This window comes from Dendrobium catenatum, unplaced genomic scaffold (genome assembly GCF_001605985.2).
Source record: "Dendrobium catenatum unplaced genomic scaffold, ASM160598v2 fragScaff_scaffold_1546, whole genome shotgun sequence".
NCBI classification, from domain to species: Eukaryota; Viridiplantae; Streptophyta; class Magnoliopsida; order Asparagales; family Orchidaceae; genus Dendrobium; species Dendrobium catenatum.
In genome coordinates, this window is record NW_021320008.1 from 221622 (window position 1) to 237686 (window position 16065).

Sequence of the window (16065 nt, forward strand, 5' to 3'; positions counted from 1 at the left end):
TTTTATGTATTTTTTATTTTAAATTAGATAGAACAATTGTATAAATTAAGTAGCTTGTTTAATCAAATATTATTGAAAATAATTATTAAAATTGTATGTTAATATACACTATGTTTGTGATATTAATAACTTTATAATATGGTTTTTGTCATATTTTATAATACTAATGAAGATTATGTGGACTTTAGTACTAACAAAAAGAAATTAAGAACCCTAGTTTATATCTATATATATTGGTAAATAAAAATAATATAAATAATATTTAAATATTAAGAGCATTATAGAATTTCATTAAAAAAAATGAACATGTTATTCAGAAATGAAGAAGACTAAATGGATAAATATGATTTTATTCAGTTAAAAAAATGCTGCTGATAATTTAGTGTTTTTGATATTATTCATTTACAATAAATGAATATTCACATTAAATATAACTATAAAAGTATAAAAAAATTATTCCAAAATTAAACAAATATTTTTCCTTATGATCAAACAAGGCCTAAGCAAATTTTAGCAATTAAACTTCATAAACATTATGATGAAATATTTTCATAGTGTATATGTAGAAAGGAAGAAAATATTTTTAATCATTTAAATTATAATGAAATAAAATTAACAAGCACTTATAACTTATCAAAGTTAATTATTGATCATCTAGAAAACTTTCTCTCTCTCTCTCTCTAGCTCTCTCATGATAATTTTTGTTTTGTTTTGTTTTTGTTTTTGGAAAAATTATATATTTAAAAAAAATGTGCATTTGGGATTATATATTTTGCTTGATATTATCATAAAAACAAATAATAAAACAAGATTATTAATGAAAAATAAGGACAAAATACTCACACAAAATATTGTGAGCTATTTGATTAGAAATCTCCAAATATATTGGCTTAATTTATAAGTTTTTTTCTTTAATCAAAAGTGAAATTAACAAATTAGTGCAAACTCACATGCACATAACTACCTTTAATTAAGAGTTTCCTAAGTACTTTTGTGTCAGTGTTCTTAAGTTACTTTAGCTATATAATTAAGTTGCACTTTCCTTTCCCTTTTTTAATTATCCCTTCTTTGAAGAAAAAATTAACAATAAAACTATCAAAATTCAAGGAATCATGCACACATATCACCTAATAATTCTTACATAAAATCTAAGATTCTAAGTAGAAAATTAAGTAAATAATTATAATTAATTATGTGGTTAGCAACTAAATACTTAAATGCACAAAATAATTATCTAGTAATTAATGAATTCTTCCATTTTATATAGAACATTTATGCCCTCTCTCTTTCATAGCCCTTTCATCATTCCAACCACAAATTTCAAAAGTCTAAGCTAATTAGTAAATAAATAATAAATCAGTGATTTCATTATCAATCGTGCATGCCTGACTGATCAAGAAGGAATATTTACACAGAAATATCTACAGAAATAAAAGATCTAATTAAAAAATCACAATATTGGAAATTAATTTAATGCTTCAATATATATACCATCTGACAAATTAAAATTCTTCTACAATTCAATAATCTTTCCACAGAATCAAAGATCAAATGCTATGAAAAAAATGCTATAAATAACTAAAACTGAAGAGAAAAAAAAAAAAAAAAAAAAAAAAAAAAAAAAAACAGCAATAGAAGAGCTAGCAGAAAGATATTAATAACAAAAAAGAAAAAAAAAAATTTGTAAGTACTCACCGTGCATAACCATATAGATATTTACTAATACTTATTAGTTAATAGTTGCTGATGCAGCATCATCAAGATTCTCATTCGAGCAAGATCAAATATGTGAATCTTGATGATGCCACATCTGCAACCACCAACTTCTTCTCATTTCTTCCTCTGGCTTCACTGTTAAATTAGCAGAGAAGAACAAGCTAGCTAGCTAGAAGGAAAGAAGGGAGAGACAAAGAAAGAAAATAAATGAAGAAATACTATATAGATCTCATCTCATCATCCACTAAACCCTAAACAGGATCAAGAGGGAGATCTAGCAGAAGAAGGAAGCATATAGAGAGAGAAGAAGAACATGATAGAGATAGAGAGAGAGTAGATTTGAAGTGATATTTATAAAGAAGAGAGAGAGAGAGAGAAGGGTTAGCTGCTGATATTTTTGGTGGCCAAATGAGCTAGAAAGTAAGAGTCGCATGAGGGTTTGTGAGACGAAGAAGTGTTTGGTTGAGTTGAGGAGAGGAATGAGGAAAGAGAGATTATATAAAGTAAAGGTTGCAAAAGCTGTGGGTGTTTGGTGATTGGTGGCTGTGAATATTATAGCTTCGTCATATGCTTTTTCTCACATGCTTTTCTTCACTACGGTTATTTCATATGTCAGTCATTATAGTTGATATGATTTGTGTTGAATTATCATCCTTGGGTGAATGAAGAGTGCTGGCCCACGCCTGGCTGGCGTGAAGCCCCGGGCTAACTTTCTGTGTGTGGGTGGAAAATTATTATTCAAAAATCATACTATTTTTCTAGATATTTCATGTAAATTATAAACTTTTTTTTTTTACTTTAAAAAGTCTTGTATTTTTTGTATAATATTATTTTTATTTTGAATAAAGATTTGTTAATAAATTTATTTTCTTACTTAATTTGTGAAATAATGACATAAAATCTTTTTATTATTATGACGGAAGCAGTAAGAAAATATGTATATTTTATAATTATGATGATACTAACTGGTTTAAGGCTTTTTATATTCGTTATTTAGATAATTAAGAATTTTGACATGGTATAAATGAAGAACATTTGATTGATGTTCAAAAGGGATTTAGGCTTGTGATTATTTTTTAATGGTGACTTAATGACTTATTTTAGATTACTAAAAATAGTTTAGGCTCAATCATAAACTCGTGCCTGCTTATTTGCATATAATCTTATGTCATATTTTTAATTAATGAAATATTTGTGATGCATTTATATCCTTTTGATAAAAAACTTATTTAGGAATTAATATTTATATTTGAAAGGGACCGCAAAAGTTAGCAAAAAATTAGTGAAAACAAGAATTAATTGCACACCACGTGACACTCTCTACATGCAAGATTTAACTTAAGTAAGCTTACTTTTTAAAACTAAAATAAGCCTACTTCAAATTCTTAGGATATTTGGACTTCAAATATCTTGTGTATTGTTATATTTTTCTCTCTTTCTATGCCCCTCATCTTATATCTTCTCAATTCTTTCTCCCCTCCTTCATAACAATACAAGTTTACCTTATGTTTTTATTGGCCATTAAATCTCTTTGTATAAATTTAATTATATGGTTATCATTCAATGCAAATCTATATAATTTCTACAAAATCACCTAACAACTTTTTAAAGTTCCAAATAAGAAGCTTGATACCTAACTCAACATATAATTTATACACGTAATGAATATTGAGTCAATATTTTAAAAAAATTAGCCAATTTTTAATTAAGAAGTTTAAAACCTACATCAATATATAATTCATGCAATTAATATGTTAAATATGTATTTTAAATTTCTCTTAGGTCAATATTATGACAAATTTGTATCTATTCTTAAGCACTCTAAGCTATGGAAACCCTAGCGTGTTCATTTTAGTATAATCCCGTCAAACTTAAATATAATTTGAGCATGAATCCTATTGTGTGTATGTGTGTGTATTGCCAATATGATAATACTGAAATTGACCTTGTATGTATTGTCAAATTTTTGTACATTTAAAGTCATATCCTTTGAATGTTACAAAGGTATGAGCTTGTATGAAGGAATATTTTGAAATGTAAGCCTAATATTCTTGATCGTCATGGGCGGATCCCCATTAAGTTGAGGGGGGGCAAATGCCCCCCCTCAAAAATTTTTTTTTTTAAATTTTAGAGGGATATTTTGGAATATTTTGGGTATTTTGAGTATTTTGCCCCCTCTCAAAAAAATTTTTTGCCCTCATTTAATCAATCCTAAGCATCTTTGCCCATCCCCCACAAAAAAATTTTTTTTTTGCCCACCCTGAAAAAAGAAGCTGGATCCGCCCCTGTTGATCGTCTCCAAAAATCTTCCCCTCAAGTACTTATACTTCTTCTTTTAGATCCTTTCTTGTAGAATACATGATAAATATATTTTATTTCTCCAAATTATGATAATTCACCAAAGTTGTTCAATACAATACATTATCATTGAATATATGTTGCACCTTGCAATACATACAATCCCCAAACTCTATTTCAATTTAGAACAACCCCTTATAGACCTTAAGAGCATTAGCATCACTAGAGAATCTATACCCTGTAACAGTAAGAATTGTTAAGAATGTTGCATTCTTTCTAAAATCTAGTTACATGTCAATTTATAAATAATCACACCGTACCATAATATATTCTCAACTTTATACTATTAGGATGAATAATCTTCCAAATAAATCTATTTAAACGGGCGAGATTTTATCTATTGAGAAAACCATATTTAGAAAATGATCAAATTTATCAAAGAAAGTTCTATCAAATTTTGTTATTGATTAAGATGAATGTGGGGTCAATGAACTTGAAAGCACCAAATAGAGTTACAATCACAATCAAACTGATAAATATATTTTATTTCTCCAAATTATGATAATTCACCAAAGTTGTTCAATACAATACATTATCATTGAATATATGTTGCACCTGCAATACATACAATCCCCAAATTCTATTTCCCTTTAGAACAACCCCTTATAGACCTTAAGAGAATTAACACACCAGAGAATCTATACCCTTCAACAGTAAGAGTTGTTAAGAATGTTGCATTCTTTCTAAAATCTAGTTACATGTCAATTTATAAATAATCACACCGTACCATCATATATTCTCAACGACTTTATACTATTAGGATGAATAATCTTTCAAATAAATCTATTTCACATATAAACATAGCTACTAAAATTTAGCTCATATGTGAAAATAAAATCTCTAAAGTCATACCGCAAAATTACCAAAAATATTATCAAGCTTTCATACATGAAGCTTGAAGTATTTTTCAGCATAAGTTTTTTACATAAATGTTAAGTCGATGCATAACAAATCACCTAATTCATTTTTTAAGCATTTATAACTAAAGCTTGAAATCAAACCTCTCCAAATAATTCATATATGACGTTGAGTCAATTCCTAATAGATCATTTATAAGTTTAAACATAAGTAATATGTTATATTTATCTAGTGTATATATCCTTTTTTTTTTTGTAAATATGAATATTTTGAAGATATTGTATTAATATAAATATCTTAAAGATTGTTTTATTGATTTGCAGAGATCTTGGATTATCTTGTGAGATTTTGTATAAATTTTGTGTCTATTATTGTTTGTCATTACTATACATAGCATCTTAGATAATGATTTAACATCTTATAATCATAATCATAATAAAAGTTTTCCGCATGCTTACAAAAATGAGATATTTTCCTTTTTCAAGAAGAGAAGTGAGGTTATTGACTTCTATTAATTCCATCAAAAAGAGAAATTTTCTATCAATGTATTTGATTTCATGTCTTTGTGTTTTATTGATCAGTCATAATCTATCAACTAATATCAAAATTTTGATTAAACGAAACTAAAAAATGACTAGCAAAAAAAAATAAAAATAGAAAATTAAACTTAAACAACTGAGATTTTATCTATTGAGAAAACCATATTTAGAAAACGATCAAATTTATCAAAGAAAGTTCTATCAAATTTTGTTATTGATTAAGATGAGCATGGGGTCAATGAACTTGATAGCACCAAATAGAGTTACAATCACAATCAAACTTTAACATACTAACACCTTAAAAGAAATATTAAAATACTAAAAAGACAAATGAAATCATCATATAAGCTCTTGACGTCCTCCATGATCTCATTTTTTTCCCCTTAAACTATGATCATAAAGCTTAGTTTAGACAACTCTATCAATAAAAATAAAGAGAATCTCATCAATATATATAGTATATATATGTCTTTCACAATAAAGCGTAATATTCTCTCTATCTATGTACATATTTCCAACCCATTATTACCTATATATAATCATGATAGCGATTGCTTTTAATAAGTTAAGTACTTCTCCATCAATGAAGAGTAAAGAAAAAGTGACCTAACCTCGGATTGTGATTGATAACAATGCATATTAAAAGATGGCTATAGTTCAGGAGCCTATATTGCTACAGATAGACCAATGAGTTACAGATAAGGATAGAGAGTAAAATAATCTAACTGTGGCTGTACATTCATATTATATGAGGTGGAGTTTGCATGGCTTGCAGCACATGCTCTCATGGCTATTAAGACCTATGGAGTTGAAGATTCTTTGACGAAGAATATAAAAATATTTACATTGGTTTCATAACCAGTCTATGCATGTGCAGTGATAAGGCTAGTTCTAGGAAACAATTCAGTACTCAGGAGATTTTTTTCAGTATTGGAAGGGATGATGATGGCAGCTGCAGCATGCTCAGCGGTTCGAAAAATTATTATGTGCAGACACCAAATGTCATCTAGAGTCATATCGAATCGTGTCATGTCATTTTTTTATTGTGTATCGCGACTTTATACCGGGTGATGTGGCGTGCTTTGATTCGCCTTAGAACGATCCGGTGTCAGCACGGAATAATCTCTTTAGTGATTGAGAGGTCTTTTTCTTCATTGTGAGATTTGTATTAGAGTTAATTATTGTAACTCATTAGCTGTTAATTTTTCTTGTAATTATTATTAAGTTTGGTTAATGTTAGAAAAATTTTTAACATAATTTTTAATTATGAAGGTTTAATTGTGCAATATCATATGTTCTTAAATATTAGATATTTGATGCAATGGGGTGATATCACATAGTCAAATATATAAATGAAAATTGTGGAATAAGTTTGATATATGTTTTTTTTTTGGATAAAATCAACAGAGGGGCGCAGCATACGCGCTACAACTCCTTATAAGGGGATCTAGAGCCACACTACATGAAAGTCACGTATTACCGGCGAATTTTTCGGTGGAAAATTTTAATACACTACATCATTTAAAATTGGATAGAACATGTGGTGCAAAATTACTAAAAAAGAAACAACTTTCAACAGCTCCAAGTTTATGATAAAATTTTCTTATACCTTATAAATAGAATCATAAAACATTCAATGGTTTAAGTGGTCGATATTTCAAATTATTGTGGAGAGATTTGGCTGTGAACAAAGAGAGTGTCTCATCTAGGGTCGAAATTGAGTCAAATCGATTCATGTTCCAACTCATGTTATAAATAACTTGTGAATTGAACTCCATAAGCTAAAAAGCCAAGTTTTAGCCAACCTCAACTTCATCAACTGATCGAGCAGCTTATGAGCAGACTAATTTAAAAAATAATACATATAATACACTTCAAATATATTAAAATTCAAATATTTAAGCATAAAATTATAAATTATATTTAAAATTTTCATTTTTATTTCTCATCTCAACTAATTTCTCATTTATGTGACAGTAACAACTCATTGATGATCATGAAGCTATGTACTTGTGAAGAATAAACCTAAAATTTCTCTTGAAAAATCTATCTTTTATGGCAAACAGCCATGATAAGCTTCTTATAATGGTCATTATTATATAAGTGAATATTAATATCAAAGAAATTAAAGATGATAAATATAATATAAAAAACAGTTATGGGCATCTTCCACAAGTACTTATGGTCTCCACATTTTAGGTTAATATTTTAATTATATATAAATTAATAATGCTTTTTGGTCCTATGAAATATTAAATTTAGTGACCGACACTAATAATAAAGTCAACTGACCTGACATGGGACAATGAACATAGTCGTTTTCATAAAAAGAAATTAATTTTTTTTTAAATTATATTATAATGAGTGTTAAATTATATAATATATGATTATATTTTATGATTTTGGTAAAATTTAATCATTTTTAATGACAAAGTTGGAAAATTTACTGTTTTTTAGCCGTTAGATTTTTCAAAATTATTAAATTTTTTTTTTGAAAATTATTTGCTTGAAAAATAGACAAAAAAGTTCAAAATAAATGTGTCGTTTCACTTTAAAAATCACTATTAATGAGCAATGTATTAATGTAGAAGGAACAGCTTTTACTTGTTGATTAAAATAAACATTAATGATTTTGTTTTTAAAGGAAAATAATATATATCAAAATATTCAATAGAATCATAAAACAGTATTATAAATATTTTTTTGCAAAGTAAGAATTTTTTTCTAAGTCAAAATTATTGAAATCGATCAGATTATTTTTCACATTTGAGATGCTTTTTTTGAATAACATCAACATTTAAATTTATTTTTATTTAACTACATAATCAGAAATATAACAAAATAAATTCATATATTCATTAGATTTTTTTTTTATAAAATAAGTTAAAATTGGATCACAACTATAATCTATGAAATACTAAAATGATAAATATCTCTATTTAGTTAAGATAATACTATATAATATATAAAGAAAAAATGTTCCAAGCGAAGCCTTAATCACAAAATAAAATGAACTTAAAATTAGGAGCTAAATTAGATAATAAAAAATCAAAAAATTGAATTTCTATTTTCTCTTTTATTTATAAATTTAATAAAATTTAAATACAAATAGAAAAAAAAAATAGGATGGAGAGAAGACTCCGGGATGGGGCCGGAGTTGCACATCAGTGGCCGGCAACCTAAGTACCATTCTGGCATTCTGGCTCAGCCTTTGCGGAATGTCTTAATCTTATTAAATATTTTTGATGTTTCAGGATCGGAAAGTGGAATCTATATAGCTGTTTTTTCAAAGCTATTAGTGGACCTAATGCTCTTTCTCCTCATTTAAATTTTTCTTTTATCCACACCGCTATTATATTCGGGTGGTGAAAGAGCCGGGCTTAGGCAAAGCTGATAGTCTCTGATTTGAATCCCTTTGTAAGCAACTGAACAGCCTTAAGTATTGGCTTCGTATAAAAAAAAATTTGTAGTGTGGTTGCATGCTAGGTCGGATCCGGAGGTTTATTAACTGAGACCTAAGGACAGACTTCCTCATCACAAAAAAAAAGAAAAGTTCTTAATTATATATATATATATATATATATATAGTAAAATTAGTTTTTGATTTTATTTAATAATTTAATTTTAATAAAATTCTTGAAGAATTGTTGGTTTTTTTAACTAATTGATTTATTTGGTTTATTTGGTATTTAAAATAGATTTTTTTTTGTTGATACTCAGATCATATAGTTAATGTGTAAGTAAAAGGAAAAAAAGTAAAATAGAATATTTTTGTAAGGGGTTTGTTGTATGAAACTCTTGATTATGTTGGACATTTGTGAAACAAGTGTAATAATTTCAAATTTTTGTAAGAAGAATTTATTTTTCGGTCTTAAAAAAGAATAAGAATTATGTTAATAGTGCCCTTAACTTCTTTTCATGATGATTGTATTATTGAAAAAAGTTGCATTTTTTAAGAGAATAAAATGCACACAAAAAAACCTAAATTCAGCATATTTTAAGTGATTTTAATGATTTTGGCTGCCAAAATTGACTATTTTTTATCTTTTTTAAGCACAAATGATTAAAATGCTTGATTAATGTTTAGTCTTACTTCTAACATAGAAGGAATAAAATACCAAACTCTCTAATTGACTTTGAAATCATATAATTCAAGTCTCAAGATGTTATTCAAGGTAGACAATAAGTAATTATAATTACGAAATAGGGAAATTTACATACATACCACTTAATTTATACCATCTTATTTACATATCTAACACCCAAAATTTTAATGTTACATACATACCACCCTATAGTATTTTAATATCAAATATTCCACTCATATTTACTTCCTGCCACTCATATATTTCATTTATACCACTCATATTTGATATGAAATTGAACTATGAGTGGTATGTATGTAATATTAAAGTTTTAGGTGTTAAATATGTAAATAGAATAGTATATGATGGTATGTATGTAAATCTCCCTAAGAAATATTGCTCATAATATTGCCACTTATAAAAAATTTGCCTACTCATGATATGAGTATTATTGCAAGAGTTTATGTAATTTTCCTTAATGTGTGCACTATTATGAGTTTTAACTATATACCAACCATAGCCACTGAGGATAAAATAAGTTATATGATAGCTAGACTCTATTTCTATGTTTAAATGCTAATGCACCATATCTACCAAGTAGCATTATAATTCATTATTCAAATGACTTAAGCTAGCTATAGAAGTTACTTAATATCTTTTGTTGTGATACCCCAGAATCTAAATTAATAGATTATGAACCCACCATGCATGCTTTCGATGTGCCACTCTGATACCAATTGTGATGTCTCAGAATCTAAATTAAAAGATTAAAAAAATAATTATTCCAATTTAGATTCTAGGGCACATTGGGAATACTAGGATTGAGGATGATAGAGTATGGAGAGTAATGATAGTAATGCTGGACATCATCGTCATCATCATCATTGTTGTGTTAAAGTTTAGAATTTACGTACCTCATAAGACTATGTTGTGTAGATTTATATTTTGAGCCTTTTTTGCATTATATTATATTATGAGTCTATATATATTGGGTATTGTTAGGCTTTTATGTCATGATATTGTATTGGATGTTTGCTTATGTCATGACTCATGAAAGTTATTTATGTTATTAGGAATGTTTGTATGTATGGTAATGAACGTATGTATGATGATAGTGGTACGTAATAATGGTATATATGAAAATAACATATTCAATTTAAAATTGAATGTAGGTTTGTGTATATTGGTCTCCCCCCCCCCCTCATTTCTATATTAGGGTTAGATCATTCACGACTTTCATTTCTCCTTTGCTCTTATAAGAATTAGACATTATTGTGGTTAATATGATAATGGTTTGACTCACCTTAATATGATTTTTTTCTCGCTAATGAAAAATAATTATCTTACCTAAAATATAGATATTTTTCTCAAATATAGTAGTAATCTAAATCAAAATATAGATATAACTATTTTTTTTTTAAATATGAAAACCCTAAGATTAAACTTAGGAAGGTTGTTTCACAAAAATCATATGATGAAATTTCAATGTGACTGAAAAATCTAATAGAGAAGAAGATTTATCATTACATCTACGAAGTAACAGAAAAAATTGGCCAAAAAAGACTCAAAATAGGTGGAGACATGCTCACAAGAAATTTTTCATCCTAAAGATGTCTGCCACCCTTTGCTTCAAAATATCAACGTCCAGCTGTAATTTCATTCATTGAAAGGAGAAATTATTCTATGTGGAGATCAGATGCAAAACGTCGTCTGGAGACCAACCAGAATACACCATATCAGCGGTAGCGAGTGTAAGCAAGAATGCATTATACATTCTTGCCACATCAGCACACTAATGTTGCCACATCAGCTTCGTCCCTAACATGTATCTATTTATATATATTTGTACATTGTAAACAGTGAAATGAATGAAATCCTTTTCTATTCCTCTGTTCATATTATTTACATGGTATCAAAAAAAGGAGCGATCCTCTCTTAATCTTCCTCCCTCCCTCCCGTCTTAATCTCCCTCCTTCCTACTCCGCTCTAACTCCATGGAAAACTCCACAGCTACTTCCTCTCTGCATCAATCCGACATCGTCAACAACGCCACCTTCAATCCGTCATCGTCAATTCCTTCTTCTTTGAAATTCTTGATTAACAGCATCAAGAAAGTCATATAAAAAATAATTATTCTAATTTAGATTCTAGGGCACATTGGGAATACTAGGGTTGAGGATGATAGAGTATGGAGAGTAATGATAATAATGCTTGACATCATCGTCATCATCATCATTGTTGTGTTAAAGTTTAGAATTTATGTGCCTCATAAGACTATGTTGTGTAGATTTATATTTTGATCCTTTTTTTCATTATATTATATTATGGGTCTATATATATTGTGCATTGTTAGGCTTTTATGTCCTGATATTGTATTGGATGTTTTGTTATTTCATGACTCATGAAAGTTATTTATGTTATTAGGAATGTTTGTATATATGGTAATGAAGGTATGTATGGTGATAGTGTTACGTAATGATGGTATATATGAAAATAATAGATTCAGTTTAAAATTGAATGTAGGTTTGTGTATATTGGTCTCTTCCCCCTCATTTCTATACTAGGGTTAGATCATTCACGACTTTCATTTCTCCTTTGCTCTTATAAGAATTAGACATTTATTATGGTTAATATGATAATGATTTGACTCACCTTAATATGATTTTTTTCTCGCTAATGCAAAATAATTTTCTAACCTAAAATATAGATGCTTTTCTCAAATATAGTAGTAATCTAAAGCAAAATATAGATATAACTATTTTTTTTAATATGAAAACTCTAAGATTAAACTTAGGAAGGTTGTTTCACAAAAATCATATGATGAAATTTCAATTTGACTGAAAAATCTAATAGAGAAGAAGATTTATCATTACATCTACGAAGTAATAGAAAAAATTGGCCAAAAAATACTCAAAATAGGTGGCGACATGCTCACAAGAAATTTCTCATCCTAAAGATGTCCGCCACCCTTTGCTTCAAAATATCAACGTCCACCTGTAATTTCATTCATTGAAAGGAGAAATTATTCTATATGGAGATCAGACGCAAAACGTTGTCTGGAGACCAACCAGAATGCACCATATCAGCGGTAGCGAGTGTAAGCAAGAAAGCATTATACATTCTTGCCATATCTGCACACTAATGTTGTCACATCAGCTTCGTCCCTAACTTGTATCTATTTATATATATTTGTACATTGTAAACAGTGAAATGAATGAAATCCTTTTATATTCCTATGTTCAGATTATTTACATGGTATCAAAAAAAGGAGCGATCCTCTCTTAATCTTCCTTCCTCCCTCCCGTCTTAATCTCCCTCCTTCCTACTCCGCTCTAACTCCATGGAAAACTCCACAGCTACTTCCTCTCTGCATCAATACGACACCGTCAACAACGCCACCTTCAATGCGTCATCGTCAATTCCTTCTTCTTTGAAATTCTTGATTAACAACATCAAGAAAGTCATATCGCAACCTCTCACTGCTGACAATCATCCTTTATGGCATTCTCAAGTGCTCAAGATATTCCATGCAAATGGCTACGAAGGCTTTCTCGATGGATCTGTCACCGCTCTGCCAAAACTCACCACCGATGCAACCGAACATCCTGCTCCAAATTCTAGTTTCAACAACTGGCTACTTCTGGATCAAAACCTCGCCGCAGCCCTGTACTACGTCATCTCGCCCAATCAGCTCCTACATCTCCTGTTACCGAAACTACTATGACTTCACATTCACAAACCAAATCCACATCTTCTTCACCCAATCAACCGCAACATGTCATCAAACCTTCATCTAAAATTCAAAATCACCCTATGCACACTCGATCTCAATCTGGTCATAGCAAACCAAAGCATATCTTTGATCTTTCCCATGTCCTCCAACCGGCTGAACTAACTACTTATAATCAAGCTGTTAAAAGCGAACACTGGCGCTCAGCCATGTCCCATAAGTTACAAGCTCAAGCGACTTGGGATCTTGTTCTACCTCTCCCAAATCAAAACGTCCTCGACTATAAATGGACCTTTCGGACAAAACTTCATTCAGATGGCACCGTAGCCCATTACAAAGCCCGACTCATAGCAAAAGGTTTCAATCAAGAACATGGGCTCGACTATACAGAGACGTTCAGTTCGGTAGCTAAAATGCCCACCGTTTGCGCCCTTATTCTAATATCTTTGCACTTCGACTGGGAAATTCACCAACTCAATGTCTCTAACGCGTTCTTGCATGGCACCTTATCGGACACCGTCTACATGCAGCAGCCACCAAGATTCCAAGACTCCTTATATCCCAACTACCTATGCAAACTGAACAAAGTGTTATACGGCCTTAAACCATCCCCACGCGAATGGTACGTAACTCTCTCCACTTATCTTCAAAATTTTGGGTTTCAAATCAGTAATTCTGATCCATCTCTACTAACCTATAAATTGGGCTTTATATGCATGCAAATTTTAATCTACGTCGACGACATCCTACTCATTGGCAACTCAACTAACGAGCTCACTTGTCTCCTCTCCAACCTCCATGAACAATTTCAAATGAGGAATCTAGGATCGTTTGCACACTTTCTCAGTATAGAAGCTAGCTGCTACCACTTATCACGGTACCCTCCTTCATCAACATCAATATGCAAACCGCATCCTAGAGCGAGCCAGATCGAATGCAAAATACCAAACTAGTATCCACTCCCACATCCTGTAAGTCGGTGCTCACTCCCATCTCAAAAAACAAATTCTCCAATCCTCAGCTCTACTGCATCTCATCGGGTCACTTCAGTACCTCACCTTAACTCGCCCTAATATATAATTCGTGGTTCATCAATTGAGTCAACACATGGCCAATCCTCTCAACTCCAATTTCGACACTCTCAAGAGAATTCTACACTACATTCAAGATACAATCAACATCAGAATACCTCTCTACAAAGATGACCTTACTCTTCAAGGGTTCGTCGATGCCGACTGGGCCAGCAGCTCTCAAGATCGCAAGTCAATAACATGATATTGCAATCTCTTAGGCAAATCACCAATCTCCTAGCAAGTCAAAAAGTAAAATAATGTAGCCCGTTAGTCCACCAAAGCCGAATACCGGGCGTTAGCTGCAGAAGCCTCTGAAGTTATCTGATTACATCGTATGCTATAAGAGTTTCACATACCGCAAAACACACCAACCACAATCTATTGCGATAACACCTCCGCAATCACATTAGCTCACAACCCCATCTACCATGCTCGTACTAAACACATCAACGTTGACTGCCATTTCGTTCGCGACTGCATTCAATCCAAGCAACTCACTGTTCATTACATTTGTACAAATGATCAAATCGTCGATATCTTCACCAAACCTCTTCCTATACGTCACTTCAAAATTTTATCCAGCAAACTGATCGCAGGCAAGCCACCATCATTTTGAGGAACTTTTATTTTATCCGGTGAACGTACGCTCCTCTACGTTCAGTTTTAGATCAAAACAGCGCAATACCGAGTTTTTTTGAAAAAACTCGGTACAACTTGGTACTCGGTACTCGGTATTGCGCTGTTTTGGTCTAAAACCGAACGTAGAGGAGCGTACGTTCATTGGATGTAATAAAAGTTCCATTTTGAGAGGGCGTGTAAGTAAGAATGCATTGTACCTTCTTGCCACATCATCACACTAATCTTGCCACATCAGCTCATCCCTAACCTACATCTATTTCTATATATTTGTACATTTTTGTAATTACTGAAATGAATGAAATCCTTTTATATTCCTCTTTTCAGATTATCTACACTGATCAGTGCCAAGCTACGGCACCGAGCACAGAGTCGGGGTGATGCGGCGCATTCTGGTTGGTCTCCGAATGACATTCGGTGTCCGTAAAGAATAATTAATCTATTGAAAGACATATAAATACATTAACGATACATATTGTACTCAAAAGTTAGTAAAATTATGTACTATATAATTGTAAAATGATTACATGAAAATTAAGATAAATAAAATGACTATAACAATTAAACAAAGAACTAAAAAAATTAAATAACTAAATAAATAAAGTATTTGAAATAAATTTTTATGCTAACTAACTCAATTTATCATTTGAAAATTATCTCATTGTATATATAGATATCATGGAAATCTATGGATATTGTTGCGTCCTGGAATATTCGCGGCGGTAGAGAAATATATAGTTTAACGTCTTAGCGTTGTACGAAGATCCAGCACACAATCAGATAAGTGAGAGGGTGTAGCGTTCATAAGAGACACCAAAGTTTTTACGTGGAAAACCCCTGAAAAGGGGGGAAAAACCACGGGGCCTAGCCCAGTTTGAATGAATCCACTAGTATTTATAGTCGATTACAAATGAGGCCTTTCCTTAGGAGAAGGCCTTGGATTGATGTAGCAAATATACATCATATAGATTGTATTACATGGTAGGAATTATTTATACATGTTTGTCTGGTCGGAAGGACCGTAGTCGGCAGGAGACCGGGGTCAGAAAGACCATTGTCTGTTGATGGAG